Below are 13,967 nucleotides of genomic sequence, written 5' to 3'. Positions count from 1 at the left end.
TAGCCCATGATTTGAAAAGCCACTCTGGTCATCCCAAGAACCTTCTGCAGGAAGACAGCACAGCCTTGGGGGTAAAATTGGTTTTCTATTTTTAAAATGTTCTGCTTTGTCAATTGTCCAGGAAGCTTTTGACTACATAAGGCACAAGGCCACTGAGCTGCTTATAAACCTCTGTGTATCTGTGTCTTTGCCCCAAACACGACTTTTGTTATAAAAGCTTTGTTTTGTGGTTTGATTGTTCTTAAGGCCGACCTCTGTGTTGACCTCACTTGCCCTTTCCCTGTGCTGAGCACCTTCCCCACATGCCAGACACCTAGGCCATGTGGTCGTACAATGCCGGGCACCACGATTCCGTGAATATGTCTGGAGATGCCACCTCTGCTTTCTCTTTCTCTTAGAGACACAGAACTTCAAAGCTGGCAGGGCCATTAGAAATCATCTGGGGTCAACTTGCTCATCTTATAGAAGAGGAAACTAAAGCCCAAGGAAGAGTGCTGGCTCTTGAGAAGCCAGACAGGTAGACCCTGGAATATGGTTCTCTTACCAGACTCACTCAAAATCCATTGCAAGCTTCTTTTTTTTTTTTTTTTTTTTAATTTTTATTTATTATTTATTTATTATGTTTATTTTTGGCTGTGTTGGGTCTTCGTTTCTGTGTGAGGGCTTTCTCCAGTTGCGGCGAGTGGGGGCCACTCTTCATCGCGGTGCGCGGGCCTCTCACTATCGCGGCCTCTCTTGTTGCGGAGCAGAGGCTCCAGACGCTCAGGCTCAGTAGTTGTGGCTCACGGGCCCAGTTGCTCCGCGGCATGTGGGATCTTCCTAGACCAGGGCTCGAACCCGTGTCCCCTGCATTGGCAGGCAGATTCTCAACCACTGCGCCACCAGGGAAGCCCCCATTGCAAGCTTCTTGAGGGCAGTTCAACTAACTTGTTGCTTACTTTGCCTGCATTTCCCATACCTTCTTCTCGAAGTCCCTTCTGGGTGGGCAGCCAGCCCCATAACCCCATCTGCTAGCCTCTGTTGGTGAGGACCAAAAATGGATGGCTGATCTAAGTTGTACTATTTGATAAGTCTCTTCCAGGAACTGGGAATTTAAGTAGGTATCTGTCGTGCCTAAATGGAGAGAACGTGTCAGGTCCTCAAGGTAGGTCCGATTTTTCCCATGTACAAGAAGAAACAGAAAATGCCAGTTGCTGAGACACAAGGATTTAAGGGCCTCATAGAGAGAGTCAGGGGAAAATGGCTCACTAACCTGTTTCCCAGTAGGTTTTAAGTCCTGGTTCCATTCCTTATGAGTCCTGCTGCTCTCCCTGCCCTTGAGTTCTGGGAGAGAAGCACAGACCCTTCCAACATGTGCTCCTTTTTGCTTAAGATAGTTTGAATAGATTTCTGTCACTTGCTCCCAAGTCCATATACTACTCATACTTTCATTGCCAACTTCTAATGCAATGCCTTCTGTATCAGTTATCTATTGCTGTGTAACAAATTACTCCAAAACGCAGCAGCTAAGAAAAGACAGGAAAAAAAAAAACCCCAATTACCTCACAGTCTCTGACGGTCAGGAATCTGGATGTGGCTTAGCCGTGTCCTCTGGCTCAGCGTCCCTCACAAGGCTGCAATCAAAGTATCGCTAGGGTTGCAGCCCCATCTCAAGGCTCGACTGGCGGAGGATCTGCTCCCAAGCCCACTCGCCCGGCTGCTGGCAGGCCTCCGAAGATATGCCTCCGGTTCACGCACATGGGCCTCTTTGCAGGGTTGCCTTCAGACACAGTGGCTGGCTACTCCTAGAGCAAGCAACGCAAGAGAGAGTGAGGGAAAGGACCCAGAAGAGGAGCCAGTCTTTTCACAGCTTAATCTTGGAAGTGACATCCCAGCACTTCTGCCATATTCTATCTGTTAGAAGTGAGTCACTGCGTCCAGCCCACCCTTGAGGGGGAGAGGATTTCACAAAGGCATCAATGCCCAAAGGCAGGGATCATGGGGCCGCTTTCTTGAAGTTCTACACCTGAGCTCAGATTAATACTCAGAGTTTTCTGAATGCATATTTACCACGGGTACTCTGTATTTTCTGGGCCCCTTTTGTCTCTTCCTTATGTTTCTGGAGCACCGTCTGATTGAATAGGGTACATAAGCCAGTCTCCTTCCTAACAAGTATACATGATGACCAAAGACCAAACTTCTCTCATCATCTAAGTTGCAAATTCCCTGAAAGCAGGAATTCTGTCTTATACTTTGTAATGCTCTGAAAACCATATGCAGTCAATAAATGTATAATTGTTGTTGAATGGATCAGTGTGATACACCAGAAAGAGCTCTACATGGGTCTCTGGCATCCAAGTTCTACTTTTGGCTTCAGCATCCAACTATTTTGACCTTGGGTACGTCGCAACTTCTTAGGGCCTTGGTTTTCCCCCCTTTAAAACAAGGAGATTAGACCAGAAGTTCTTTAAGGCTACTGTAATCAGTAATATGTTCTAAAAAATTCCTCCTCATTTAAATTCCCTTTGAGGAAGTGTATCAGACACATCTGGTGACCCTCATCATCCCCTTGGCCCACGTGTAATTTCAGCCGCATCTGCAGTGGGTACCCTCATCTCAAGCCGAGAGTGTTCACCTTCTTTCTGCCCCCGGGCCTTCTCCACCCATATGGGAGTTTGCCTGGTCTGTGTGTGTGTGTGCAGTTCAGAAGTCGGATGGAGTTAGCACCCCCAGCGGTAATCCTCAGCCAGGGTCAGATGGCAGCTAGTGGCTAAATGCCTCAGCCTTCTGTCCTTCCAGTGGACAATTCTGCAAGGCATTCTCTACACTTCTTGTGAAATCAGCCCCTGTTGCCCTCTGTTATATTCGTGTTTCTTCCCTCCCTAAATCACTCTCTCCTTTTCTTCACTCTTAATTGCTGGAATCACCTCTTAAATAAACGACCTTCACCCAGGACCTTGTGTCATGCTCCCCTTTCAAGAGAACCCAGGCTAAGAAGGAAGCCATTTCTTTCTCTGCCCATCTTTCACCATTAAAGCTACACCATGCAGAAGCTTGCGTCACGAAGACAAAAATGTGACATGAGTGGAGTCCTAACCAGACCAGAAAAGTCTCCTCCTTCTGGCCCTCTCTGTACCAAAGTCTCAGAGCAGAGAGTTGTCTGATGGGAGTGAAAGTGAAAGCCACGAGCAGAAGTGCAGTCATCCACTCTGCCTGGGACTCCAGGAGGAGCCCACCCAGCACGGTACACCTGCAATCACCTCGGGCAGGGAGTGGTTAGGCAGACAGCAAGCCCGAGTTAGCACCCCTGAGATATCCTGGGAAATGTTTGGCATGCGAGAGATCCCACACATGCCTACAAGCCCCTAGGAGAACACAGATGTTGGCAAGATGCTAGCTGAAGAGCTCACCAGAGGGGTCACCACCATGGACTGAAAGAGATCCTAGAGTCAAGGGAATTGGTTGGGCTACCTGAGCGGGAGACTAAATAGGATCATGGCCATGCCTCACGTGGTCTTCAATAGCAGCCAGGGCTGAGGAGGACCCGAGCCACCAGGGAGGGCCACAAGGCCCTGGGAGAGGATGCCACAAGGCCCTGGGAGAGGATGCCACAAGGCCCTGGGAGAGGGTACCACAAGATCACTAACCACTGACTTCAGCAGTTGCTGGCACTGTGAACGTCTATTGCTGTGGCGCCATGAAGGACCCAGAGAGCGGAACAGTGGCGCTGAATGGACCCCGACCCCCCTAACCACAAGGATGTGGCATACTCCCTCCCCATACCCAGGTGCGAGCTTGGAGAGGATCAAGAGGGGGAGAACAAAATGGAAAGAGTAACTATTTCAAGCAAAGGAGACTGGATTTCCAAAAGACACTGTTTAACTGATTGGAGTAAACCAGGCTTACCAGGTCAGAGCCAAGTTTAATACTGACTTCCAGTTCTGTGGCCCACTTCCATGTGTGTGCATGTGCCCTCCCATGGACACCCACCCCCGTGCAAAGGCACGTTGGGCTCATGAGAAAGCTCCAGTCTGCTATAGAAAATTCCTTTGCAGATCTGAGTGGAGCATGGAGAAATCTGCATGGCTGCTAGTGGGGCAGGGAATTTGGAGGGACTCGTCCACAGAGACAGGGTCTCCCAGCTGGGGCAGCTTTCCATGCTTGCGCCAGGCTCATTCGGGCTGGAAAAGGCACATCAGCTGCAAACTCATCTCCAAGTGTCTGGTTTTACCTGGGAGGCAGAAGCCAGGGCTCTTCACACACTCAGTAAGAGCTGTGAAGGAAGGGTAGGGGTGGTGGGAATCCCGGCATTTGCCCCTTTCATCTCCGTGGGCGGTCCCGATTTACCTGGCCCCCCTCGCGGCTTTATCAAGGCTATCTGAGTCCCCCGCCCCGCTGTCTTTTCTGGCCTCCTCTGGGATGCCTCCTCTGCCATGACAGTTGCTGAGGGTTCCCCAGGGCAGGTGGAAGCATGATTTGCTTTTCAAGCTCTGCCCACTTATTGATCTCCTGTCTGAGAAAAGTCAGCAGCAGCCAGGAGCTTTCCCCGCTAAGGCACTTAGCTTGGAAGCCTGTGGTATCTGCCTGTATAAACCCTCCGCCTCCTACCTCTCTGGTTTCAGAACTCTCCCCACCTCCACCCTGGGAAAAGTCTTCTAAGATGAGATGGCAAGAATCAAACAGCGACGTGCTTTGAACACTGGGACGGGAACCAGATTTAAATTGGGCAAAAGCCCTGAGCTCAGAGCGGGCGCATTTCACTTCCTGCCATCCCTCCCCCGTCTCTGCATCTTGTCGCGGGGCGGGGGGGGGGGGGGCAGGTAAGGCAATCTCCCCGATGAGGCTGGCCAGTGGGGCTCTGGTCCGGGCAGGGGGCAGATACAGACAACCCATTATTCCAGCTGTTGTCCCCTCTCCCCACACCCCAGCTCTGAAACAATTTAAATGCAGGATTGGGAGAAGGGGAGGGGGAGAGAAGACTGTGTGTTTAGTGGTTAAACCTTTTAAAGTTTAAGTGCATAAACAGGGCCTTCTCCGTATCTGTCTATAGCAATTCCCATGACAGTTACAGCAAAATTATAGAAACTGGGTCGTTTATATAACCCTTTATATTGTCAAAGCACATTAAATGTCTGCCTTCCTGCGCCCTGCCGAGCTGTCTTCAGCTGTCAGATCCCCATACTGCAGCTCAGCACACTGAGGGTAAAGGACTTTGGCAATGCCTACACGGGGAATGCCGGACCCTCAAGTGCAGCTAAGGTTTGGAAAGGGAGATTTCAATTTCCTCTAAGCATGAGTCCCAAGGTTTCAAATATATTGAACCCTCTGCTTTCCAGCCAAATGCTTTGTCACCTGGCTAGTCAGTTTATTTCCCAAATGGGCAAACATGGCATTTGTCTTTTATTCTGGGCAGGGTTGAGAGAGCTCCTTCATCTATCTATTCATTTGATAAAGAAGGATTTATTGAATGTTTTCTAAAATGCTGGTACCAGGAATAATATGCACCAGCCACTGTTTAAACGACTTTGTATCTATTAACTCTTTTTATCCTCATTTTAATCCAGTGAGGTAGACACTATTAGTATCCCCATTTTACAGATGAGGAAACTGAGGTGTGGCGAGGTATTTTGTGGTGTGCTGTCCAGGCGGCCCTTCATGACTGAGGCACTCATTCCCCCAGCTGCTGGGAGTATGGACAGCAGACAGTTCACATATAAAAAATTTTAAATGAAGACTGTATGTATTTAAGGTGTACAACACTTAATGCCCCTCTAGAAACTGTCATTAAGGTCACACCCCCTTCCTGGGGGCGACCCATATTCAATGACAGGCTCACGCAGGGGTATAAAGGCCCGCCATCTTGCCTCAATTCTTCAGACCAACTCCACAGAGCCACCCCAGATCATCTGCTCCCTGCGGGTCCACCGAGGTCTCCTTTGTGACTGCATTGCTGCTCAACCCCTCCCTTAGCCCAGTCCTGCCTCTTTTACCCTGCCCCCCTCCATTGCTGTGTATCCCAAGGGCCCTCCTCAATGAACCTCTTGCACTCACATCTCCATCTCCATTTCAGAGTGTGTCTCCCAGGGCTCACACCTGAGGTAGGAGGAGAAGTAACCTCCAGCTCGTCAAGGACATGTGGCTAGTGCGCTGTGAAAGTAGCTTCTACCTTCTTATCCGGCGGCCACTAATGTGTGGGAAGCTCTTCTCTGCTCAACCCTGGGCCTGGTACTTTATCCATATTCTTTGACTCATTTATTTATTTTGGCCGTGCTGTGCAGCATGCGGGATGTTAGCTCCCGGACCAGGGATCGAACCCGTGCCCCCTGCAGTGGAAGTGCAGAGTCCTAATCACTGGACCACCAGGGAATTCCCTCTTTGACTCATTTAGTCCTTCAACCTTCGGGATATCACTACCCCCATTCTGCATACAGGGGCCTGAGGCTCGAGATGTTAAGCAAGGGGATGGGGGCCTCAGCAGACTTTGAGTCTGGGTCTCTTGGCTTGCTTGGCAGCCCCAGGCCCAGCCCTGCAACCTGCTCATGCCCCGTCCAAGACTTTAGGTTGGGAGCACGGCAGGATGCTCTTCTATATAAGAGTTTGCTCCTGCCCAGGAAGTGGTGCCATCTGCAGCTTCACTCTGCCTCTCTGCCTGAACCCCAAAGCTCTAGAATTCTGAGAGTCTGAGCAGTTGTACGGGCGCCATCAATGCCATCATAATCCTGCCCTTGGTAAAGCTTCTGCACATGTGGCCCCTCTGTCAGGCTTAGACCTCCCTGTCATCCTGTGAATCAGGCAGCGTGGGCCTTGTGATCCCTATTCCACAGATGGGAACACTGAGACACAGGGCAAGGGTCAAATCACTAGCCGGTCCATGGCAGAACTGGGACTTGAACTTAGGTTTTTTTGTTATAAGTCCCGTGCTCTTTCCACCTTGCCCTGCCCTACTCAGTCTCCATACAACCACTTCCTATCCTTGGCTCCCTTCCTGTTGTGCACATATGTAACAGGAAGTTAATTCCTGGAGGAATCAGGGACAGCAATTGGTGTGATTTGTGGGGTTCTGATAAACTCCCTAAACTCTAAATGCTCCCTTCCACCACTGAAACCTGAAATTCCACCACTACAGTCAGCCCTGAGAGCTAATGTTTACCTTTTCCTTGAAATCTTTTGACATGCAAAAAGCAACTGGAACTCTTCTACAATGCTAATGGGAATGTAAAATGGTCTTAAAAAAAACTTCGGAAAATTTGCAAAAGTTGAACAGTTTCTTAAAGAGTTAAACATACGCTTTTCATTCCCACTCCTGGGTATTTACCCAAGGGGAAAAAAAATCATACATCCAAAGACTTGTCCATGAATGCTCAGAGCAGCTTTATGTGCAATGCCCCAGACCTGGAAATAACCCAAATGTCCATCAACTGGTGAATAGATAAACTATTTGTGGTATATCTATATTTTTCAGCAATAAAAAGGAACAAACTATAGATCCATGCAACAACATGGATGAATCTCAAAAACATGGTGAGTGAAAGGAGCCAGATACAAAAAAACACAAACTGTGTGATTCCATTTACATAAAGTTCTAGAGCAGGCGAAACGCATCTATGTTGATGGAGGTCAGAATAGTGATTACCTTCGCTGGTGGATGTTTTGACTGGAGAGGGGCACGGGGAATTTTCTAGGGAGATGGAAATTTCCTTTATCTTAGTGGGGTAGTGTTTCCATAGGTGCACACATTTGTCAAAACTCATCAAACTGTACACTTCAAATGGGTGCATTTTGTATGTTAATTATACATCTGTAAAGCTGATTTAAAAAAATAAATCACTGACCCAGTGGACGTGGTATTCTTGACCTGTGTTCTCTGGAGTCTCTGGGATCCATGAAACAATACACGCAATTGTGAGCACAGGTGTATATTACAGGAAAAGGGCTCTCATCTTCCTCAGGTTCTACTGTGACAAGAGTGTCTGCAACTCAATGTTAACATAGACACACAAGAAACAAAGCACCTAAAATAACCATTCTGCGTGACAAACCCAGCCGACGATTTCCTTCACAGAACTTGGTAGTCTTTGGGGGCTAGATTCCTGCAGACGCAGGGCCATGGCAGAAAGGGAGAGGTTCCAAAATGGAGTACAAGGCCAATCTCCCACTGTGGAGAGGAGGAAGGGCTGAAGGTCAGGTCTAGACCCTAAGAATCACCAGGCTGTTTCACCTTGCCTGCCAGGAAGATGGAGGAGAAGCCACAATCGCTTAGGTGTCTACAACTTACACAGGTTTGAAATCACAATCTTGTCATGCCTGTTTAAACCACCACAATGCAGTGAAATCCTATTATCTGCCATATATTACTGTGCTGACAGATGTGGGAGGGAACTGCGGACACCATCAGACACAGCTCATTCCCTCGGGAACTGGGGAGCTTGGGAAATTCTGTCCTGGAAGAAGCCCCTTTGAACAGTCATCTGAGCACTCCAGACTTCAGCTGGGCTGGGGAATGGGTTATGTCAGAGCAGCACCTGGGGTAAGGCAGCACGTGTGTGCCTGTGTGAGCATGTGCACACACCCGCAAGCGCTGTGCTGGTGCTTCGTGAGATATTTCAGAAACTAGCAGCAGCAGCAGTGCTTGGGAAGTTGAAAAGCTGAAACCTGTGAATCAATCCAAGTACAAAGCTCTCAGTTTCTAATTTGGGTACCTGTTTCCAACACCTTGCGAAGAGTCAATCTGTGCAGAACCTCACACTCTTGGCATTTCTGGTACTCAGTTCTAGGAGGATGCAGTAACAGCAGGTGTCTAAACCATTGATTTCTTTTAGAAGATCCTACACCATCAATGACATCCAATCTGCTCTTGTAAATACTCAGGAACTTTTCAATGGCCAGACTCAAAACACTCAATAAGAAGCTAAAACTTCTGTCTTCTACGGGCTACAGTTGAAGCAGACCCCAGGGATATTTTAACTCATTCTTTCAATGTATATTTATCAAACATCTACTATGGGTCAGGCCATGAATGTACAGGAGGAAACAGGACAAAAAAAACCCTACCTTCATGGAGCTCACATTCTAGAGGATTAATGAATACATTATATATTATGTTAGATAATATAGTAGGAGAAAAATAAAGCAGAAAATGGCAAAAATGGGGCTGCAATTTTAGAGAGGGTGGTCATGAAAGATCTCATTGAAAAGAGGACAGTTAAGCAAAGACTTTCAGAGGTGAGGGAGTCAGCTCTGTGGGTAGCTGGAAAGACAGTCCTAGGGAACAAGACCAGCCAATGAAAGGGCTAGGAAGCAGAAGCATGCTGGAGTATTAGAGGAACAGCAAAGAGGCCAATGTGGCCAGAATCAAATGAGCAAGGGAGGCTAGAACTATGAGATGAAACTAGGGAGGCAGTAAGGGCCAGGTTATGTAGGTCCCTGTAGGCCACTGTAAAACTTGGACTCTGTAAGGACATTGTGAGGGCTTTGACTCTAAGGGAGATGGAGGGTTCCAAACAGAGGAAGGAATTGCTCCAACTTCAGCTTTAAATGGATCATTCTGGCTGCTGTACTTAGAACAGACTATAGCAGAGGTTGGGCAAAAAGAGTCTGTGAATGTAAAGATAGATCAATGGAAACTATCCAATCTGAAAAACAGACAGAAAAAATACTGGAAAAAAATGAATAGAGCCTCAGGGAGCTGTGTAGTCTAGCATTTATGTCATCAGAGACCCAGAGGAGAGGAGAAAGAGTGCAACACTGAGAAAATATTTGAAGAAATAATGGCTGAAAGCTTCCCAAGTTTGGCAAAGGACATAAACCTATGTATTCAAGAAGCTGAGTGAATCCAAAATAGGACAAACCCAAAGAAATCCATGACTAGACACCTCATAAACTGGTGAAAACTAAAAATGAAAAATTCTTGAAAGCTGCCTGAGAAAAACAAAGCATTACCTATAGGGAAACAACAATTTAACAATTTGAATGACTGCAGATAGCTCACACAAATGATGGAGGCCAAAAAGAAGTGGCACAACATTTTTAAAGTGCTAAAAACAACAACAAAAAACCTGTGAACACAGTTCTAAATTGAGCAAAAGTATACTTCAGAAATAAATGAAGGTGAAATTAAGATATTCTCAGATGATAGAAAATTAAGAGAATTTGTAACCACAGAGCTCTCAAAGAATTGCTAACGGAAGTTTTTCAAACCAAAAGGAAATGATAACAGAAGAAAACTTGGAATATCAGAAATAAAGGAAGAGCAACAGAAATGGTCAACATCTGAGTAAATATAATAGATTATTCTTCTATTTTGAGATATTTAAAATATGTTTGACCGTTGAAAACAAAAATTATAACATTATCTTCTGGGGGTTTGGACACACATTGATATAATATACAAGATGGATACAGCACAGAAGAGGGAAGGTAAAAGATTTTAAACAGTGGTAGATTTTGTACATCCCAATTAAAGTGGCAAAACATTCATTCCAAATTGATGGTGAAAAGTTATGTATATATTTTATAATACCCAGAGCAACCACTAAAATAACTATATGAGATACAGTCAAAATCACAATAGATAAATTAAAATTGAGTACCAAAAAGTTCAAATAACACTATGATTCAGTGCAGTGTGGTATTCTGGATTGACTCTCAGAATAGAAAAATGGGATGAGTAGAAAAATTGGTGAAATCTAAATAAATTCTGGAGTTTAATTAATAAAAATGTGCCAATTTTTGGTTTCTTGATTTTGACAAACGTCATAGTAATGTAAGCTGTTGACATTAGAGGAAACTGGGTGAGGGATATGAGAACTCTCTGTATTATCATTGCAACTTTTCTGTCAATCTAAAAGTTTTCTAAAATAAAGGCTTTACTTAGAAAATGTTCAAATAACCCCCAGTTAGGCAAGAAAGGGCAAACAGAAGAACAAAAGCCAGAGGGAACCAATAGGAACCAAATAATAAAATGGTAGAGTTAATCAAACATATCAATAATTACATTAATATAGATGGTCTAAAAACACTGATTAAAAGAAAGATGGTCAGAATTGATAAATAAAAGAAAAACATGACCCAACTATACACTGTCTACAAGAAACTCATTTCAAATATAATGATACAGGTAGGGTAAAAATTAAAGGAGAAAAAAGATGTACCATGCAAACACTAATCAAAAGAAAGCTGGAGTGGCTCTATTAATATCAGACAAAAGAGATTTCAGAGAAGAGAAAATTACCAAAGATCAAGAGGGACATTACATAACAATAAAAGGATCAATTCACCAAGGAGACAGAACAGTGCTAAATGTGCATGCACCTAACAAAAGAGTTTCTGCTACATGAAGCAAAAACTGACAAAACCGAAAAGAGAAACAGACAAATCCACAATTATAGTTAGAAACTTTTCAACACTTAATAGATAGAACTGGTAGGCAGAAAACCAGCAAGCATATAGATTAAACAATGATGTCAAACAACTGGATCTAATCAACATTTATCGAACATTCCATGCAACAACAGGAGAATACACAGTTTTTTCAAGTGAACATGAAACATTCACCAAGATAGACAGTATACTACAAGTCTTAACAAATTTAAAAGAATTGAAATTATACAAAGTGTGCTCTCATACCATAATGGAATTAAACTAAAAATCAGTAATAGAAAGGTAATAGGAAAAGCATCAAACACTGGGAAAGTTAACAACATACTTCAAAATAATCTTTGGATCAAAAAGGAAATATCAGGGAAAAATTAAATATATTTTGAACTGCATGAAAATAAAAAGGCAACATATTGAAATTTGTGTGATATATCTATGGCAGTGCTTAGAGGGAAATTTATAGCATTAAATGCTTACATTAGAAAAGGAGAGTTCTCAAATAATAACCAATAGCTTCCATCTTAGAAATAGAAAAACAATCTAAATCCAAATCAAGCAGAAGGAAGGAAATAATAAAGATTAGAAATCAATGAAATGGAAAACAAATAAGCAATAGATAAAACCAATCAAACCAAAAACTAGTTCTTTGAAAAGATCAAAACAATTGATAAATCTCTAGCAGGACTGACAAAAAGGGAAAAAGAGAGAGAAAACACAAATTTCCAATCCCAGGGAAGAAAGAGGGAATATCACTACAGACTCTGCAAATATTAAAAAGATAATAAGGGAATAATATGGGCCACTCTATGCATATGAATTTGATAACTTAGATAAAATGGACCAACCAATTCCTTGCAAATCACAAATTAGCAAAACCCACCCAAGACGAAATAGATCATCTGAATAGTCAATTAACTATTTAAGAAATTAAAGCTGTCATTAAAAACCTTCCAAAAGAGAAATCTCTAGGATCAGATGGTAAATTCTACCAAACATTTAAAGAAGAAATAACATCAATTCTATAAAATATCTTCCAGAGAATAGCAGAGCATGGAACACTTCCCAACACATTTTGTGTGGCCAACACTACTCTGATACCAAAGACGAAGAGGGTAGAAAAATAGAAAACTACACACTAATATTTCTCATAAACACAGACACAAAAATCCTCAATGAAATATAAGCAAATTGAACCCATCAGTATATAAAATCATAGCACAACCAAGTGGGATTTAGCTCAGAAGCGCAATGTTAAAAAATGGATAAATGTAATTCACAATATTGACAGTCTAAAGAAGAAAAACCACAAGATTCTATCAATTGATGCAGAAAAAGTACTTGATAAAATTCAATATCTATTCATGATTTTTTTAAAAATCTCAGCAAACAAGAAATAGAAGGGCTCTTCTTCAACCTGACAAAGAGACATCTACAAAAACCCTGCAGTTAACATCATACTTAATGATGAAAGATGGATTGCTTTCTCCCTATGATCAGGAACAAGGCAAGGATGTCCACAATTACCCCTCCAATTCAACACCAGTGGATTAAGCAGTGCAATAAGGCAAGAAAAAGAAATAAAGGTTTATGTATTGGAAAGGAAGAAATAAAATTGTCCCTATTTACAGGTAACATGATTGCCTACATAGAAAATCCCAAGGAATCTGCAAAACAAAACAAAACCTCCTAGAACTAATAATAGCAAGGGTGCAGATATAAGGTCAATATAGAAAAATAAACTGTAATTCTATGCACTAGCAATGTAAAATTGTAAACGAAAACTTTAAAAAGCAGTATAATTTATAATCATTCCAAAAGAATGAACTTTTTAGGCATAAATATAACAAAATAGGTACAGGATCTGTATGCTGAAAAATACAAAGCAGTGATAAAAGAAATCAAAGAAAACCTAAAAGAATTGGAGAAACAGAATGATAGACCATGCCTATGGATTGTTAAAGTTCAACATAATAAATACATCAATTCTCACTGAAATGATTTATAGATTTAATGCAACACCAGTCAAAACCCCAGCAGGATTTCTGTACATACAAACAAGCTGGTTCTAAAACTCATATAGAAAGACAAAGGAACTAGAGGAGCTGAAACAAATTTGAAAAAGAATAAAGATATCAAGTATGATAATTCTCCATTTTCAGTCTCACTAGATAGCTATAATAATCAAGACAGTGTGGTATTGGCAAAGGATAGACACATAGATCAACGAAACCGAATGGAGCATCTAGAAATAAACTCATAGCAGCATGGCCAACTGATTTTTAATGAAGTTGCAAGGAGCAGGCACTGGCCCTTTTCAGCATTCTGTGGGTAACGCAGAGGTGGGCACGGGGAATCCTGAACTGAAGGGACTTTAACTCTCCCCTTGGCTCCTGAGAAGACAGTTGGAGACCCTTCCCACCGACCATAGCCTTTTCAGAAACAGCCAACAAAGTGGAGAAAAGGGTCCTCAGCAGAGGAATCAGGAAGGCCCTGGCATGTGTGAGGAACGAGGAGGTCAGTATGGCTGGAGCCCGGGGAGTGAGGGCAAGAAGAGGAGGTGAGGACAGAGGTGGCAAGGGACCTGGTCGGTCCCTGGGAGGACTTGGACTTTC

The 13,967-nt window shown here is 43.7% G+C and overlaps 1 long non-coding RNA gene across 1 annotated transcript in view; it reads right to left on the bottom strand.

The window, feature by feature from the left end:
• Nucleotides 1–899: 899 nt before the first annotated feature.
• The window catches only part of LOC309652626, a 130,397-nt gene continuing 117,329 nt past the window's right edge, over nt 900–13,967 (bottom strand). Inside the window, exon 5 of the long non-coding RNA XR_014258823.1 lies at nt 900–1,784. This is a non-coding gene — a long non-coding RNA (uncharacterized lncRNA). The remainder of the gene's footprint in view (nt 1,785–13,967) is intronic.

Source organism: Balaenoptera physalus, assembly GCF_965194825.1.
Source record: "Balaenoptera physalus genome assembly, chromosome: X".
Classification (NCBI taxonomy): domain Eukaryota; kingdom Metazoa; phylum Chordata; class Mammalia; order Artiodactyla; family Balaenopteridae; genus Balaenoptera; species Balaenoptera physalus.
This window is presented reverse-complemented; position numbering and strand designations above follow the sequence as displayed.